This window comes from Alligator sinensis, unplaced genomic scaffold (genome assembly GCF_000455745.1).
Source record: "Alligator sinensis unplaced genomic scaffold, ASM45574v1 scaffold248_1, whole genome shotgun sequence".
Lineage (NCBI taxonomy): Eukaryota > Metazoa > Chordata > Crocodylia > Alligatoridae > Alligator > Alligator sinensis.
This window is the reverse complement of record NW_005842130.1, coordinates 2,139,665-2,143,250: the sequence shown is the minus strand read 5'-3', so window position 1 is coordinate 2,143,250 and position 3,586 is coordinate 2,139,665. Positions and strand designations below refer to the sequence as shown.

General features: G+C 43.4%; 1 protein-coding gene across 3 annotated transcripts in view; it reads left to right on the top strand.

Moving 5' to 3' along the window:
• The window catches only part of ADAMTS16 (ADAM metallopeptidase with thrombospondin type 1 motif 16), a 184,787-nt gene that overhangs the window by 83,036 nt on the left and 98,165 nt on the right, over positions 1-3,586 (top strand). The gene's annotated exons all lie outside the window — the stretch shown is intronic.

The window sequence follows — 3,586 nt, the reverse complement described above, 5'->3', positions numbered from 1 at the left end:
GGAAAGAGCCAAATGAAAATGAGAACCTCTGAAAAGCGGGGTTCCTCCTCCAGCATAAACAAGGTATGATTTGTAGAACTAGATGAAGTTGATTGGCTTCTAGCTATACAGCAGCGTGTAACAATAGTACTGTGGAGCTAGAAGAAAATCAACAAAATAGAGATGAACTGAACCAAAAGTTAATGCAAAAGATAGCTGGGTCATTCTTCCCCTTGCTGCTGTTTTGACTCACACTCTTATCCCTCCCTTAAGACTATCATAAAACTAGATACATCAATGGATTTTCAGGGACTTGAACCTAATAGAATAGAATCACTCTCAGGTGCCGACGGTGCCTGTAAAAGTGTGGAGAGGCTTCTCTGACATGCTGTAATTACTGGCTTGTGAATAATGTACATTAGAGCAAACTTGATTAATCAAGTCTGCTGGGGCATGCTAATTAGCGCACTTCTAGCAGCCTCCACATCTTGTGTATCAGCATCCCCATGCTTGAAAATGGTGATGGGGTGTTTTAGTTAAAGTGCCCCCGCTGCCATTTAGAATCACAGGGATACTGATAAGTGAGACAATGCGAGTGCTTTAATTAAAGCTGTCTTGTAGCCATTCTAATTAAAGAACCTCCCCTCCCCCCCGCCCTTCAGAGCACATGTTAAAACACCCTTAATTTCCACTGAGACACCCAGCAGGTGGAATTCTAATCCAAAAAGTTTTACTGAAATCCTTTACTTCCATAGCAATTATTGTTGTATAATGTACCATGGAAATATCCTCAAGTATGCAAGAATGAATATATTCCACAAACAAGATCTTATAATGTTTAAACATATGCTGATTGGAAGCATCACATTTTGAGTTTTCCTAAAATTTACTTTGAAACTAAAATACCTCCCTTCTTGGAAAGTTATCCTCCTTTCCACACAAGATGCTAGAATAAAATGTAGCCCAGCCTTCCCAGAAAGGGGAACCCAGAGCACACATGTAGGAAACAGAGTTTATTTGTGATATCAGGTATGCACATACCATTCTATGACTTAGCTTTTGTCTTCTGCTTTTGTAGGCAAACATTTATATTTTGGAACTGCACTGTTGGCAGAAACATTTTCTCTGCCTTGGTAACCAGCACCTCAGAGACAAGAGATGTAATCTGTGTTTTCCCTAGCCAGAATTATCATTTGTAATATAACTATGGAATGGAAATGTGATACTTTTTTAACTCTAGTGATTTGCAGCTTGTTCCTGTTCTGTACGCAAGGCTGCAAATGTTATGTTTCTGTAAACTGGGGAAAAAAGGTACATTTTAAAGTGACTTCTGGAATAGTGACTTTATACTGCAAAGCTGACCTCACCTTTATGAACCAGCTATAAATCTCCAAATGAGCATATAAAAGCTAGGCACTGCTTCTCACATCCTCTGGAAAGAGCAGGAGGATTATTTCTCTCAGCATGTCAATGAGAGAGAGAGCTGCGCTTCTGCATCTGTTAAGCCAAAATAGTAGGCAACGCCTGAATGTCCAAAGATGAAAATAACAGGCAGAGAGATAAAAGGGTAAGTGGACACTAGAGGGCATCTTTACACATGCTGGGGGGGGGTGCACTTTAATTAAATTGGCTCTTGGAAACTGCTCTAATTAAAGTGCCCGCAGTGTCTTCTGTATTCAGTGTCCTGTGTTTCAAAATGGCAATGGGGACGCTTTAACTAGAACTCAATGAGCTTTAATTAAAGTGCCCCTGCTGCCATTTTGAAACCCAGGGAGGCTGAATATATATGATGCAAAGGCTGCTGAAGCAGACTCAGTTAATCAAGTCTGCTTCAACATGCGCTAATTAGCACACGTTGGAGAGGTGTTGGGCATGTGTATAGGTGCCCAGAGTGCCTTCTCTTTCTTTCCAAAGTCACCAACTCCATTTTTTGTGTGAAGCCTTCATTTCCTAAGTCAAAGTAGCTGGATGGATATTTCTTGGTGGGATGAGCCACCTCTGCCAGAAAGGCTGGATTGACAAGAGTACAACATTGCAGGGAATCTCTGTTTGGTAACATTGTTGAGAAGCAAAGGCTACTGATTGCATCCCTTTACAGTGGCTTCAAATTTGAGATCTCCGCACGTGCATGCCCTGCTGTAACTAATAGATGCTGCAGTTGAGGTTGCAGCTGCACTTTTATTATAGTTCCTTGTGCTACATTATTCACAACCCTCTCAAATTTCACCTAGTACAAGTTGTTGGGCTTTTTTGGTCTCACCTGTAAGGCTAGGCAAATTTGCACTAACTTTTGCAGCTTTGTTTAAGTGCCCTAAATTAGTTCATAGATTCATAGATGTTAGGGTTGGAAGGGACCTCAATAGATCATCGAGTCCGACCCCCTGCATAGGCAGGAAAGAGAGCTGGGTCTAGATGACCCCAGCTAGATGCATATCCAACCTCCTCTTGAAGACCCCCAGGGTAGGGGAGAGCACCCCCTCCCTTGGGAGCCGGTTCCAGACCTTGGCCACTCTAACTGTTAAGAAGTTCTTCCTAATGTCCAGTCTAAATCTGCTCTCTGCTAGCTTGTGGCCATTATTTCTTGTAACCCCTAGGGGCACCTTGGTGAATAAAACCTCACCAATTCCCTTCTGTGCCCCCGTGATGAACTTATAGGCAGCCACAAGGTCACCTCTCAACCTTCTCTTGCGGAGGCTGAAGAGGTCCAGGTGCCCCAGTCTCTCTTCATAGGGCTTGGTCTGCAAGCCCTTAATCATACGAGTGGCCCTTCTCTGGACCCTCTCCAGGTTATCCGCATCCCTCTTCAAGTGCGGTGCCCAGAATTGCACGCAGTACTCATGAACAAACAGAACTCATGTTTGCTCTTTGGGGAGGGAGAGGGAGGTGGGTGCAGGACACAGAGGTGGCCTGCCACTGGCCAAGACCAGCAAATGGGAGGTGCTCACAACAGGGTGCCAGAGAATTCTGCAGCCAGCCACCTCTGATTGGCCAGTGTGTGTCCCCCACAATCTGTTCAGCCTCACAAGCAGGAGACGGAGGCTTCTCTGGATCCTATCTGTGACAGCTTGGAGTAGATGAGCTCCAGCCAAGGCTAGCACATTGCCCTGTGAGGGGCACCTGGGATGCCAGAGGACAGCGAACTAAGGTGATTTGCTATGGGATCTGGGACAGAAGTTCAATAAACTACTGCAACGCAAACTGATTAAGTCTAATACTACATCTATCTAGGTCTATCTTAGACTGGGTTCTGCCTTTTTTAAACTAATCTGATGATTTCTGTTCTGTTACAGGTTTAGTCTGGTTTCTGACCACTTATACCAGTTTATGTGCAATGTCTGTACCTAGCCTATGTTGAATTTTGGGAGAATTTTAGGATACACTCTTAGAAACTATTGAATTAATCAAGAGGAGTTTGGGGGGGATTTTTTATTTGTTTGTTTTTGTTTTTAAGCACTCAAGCTAAACTCTTCAGCTTAAAAAGAAATCAAACTCTTTCTCCTTAATATATGAACATTACTTCTTGCAAACATGGAAAGCCATGTTGACAAAGGCTATGATCTGCAGTGTCTACATGGGAAGACATCTGCAGGTGAAGGGAGTCCTGCTG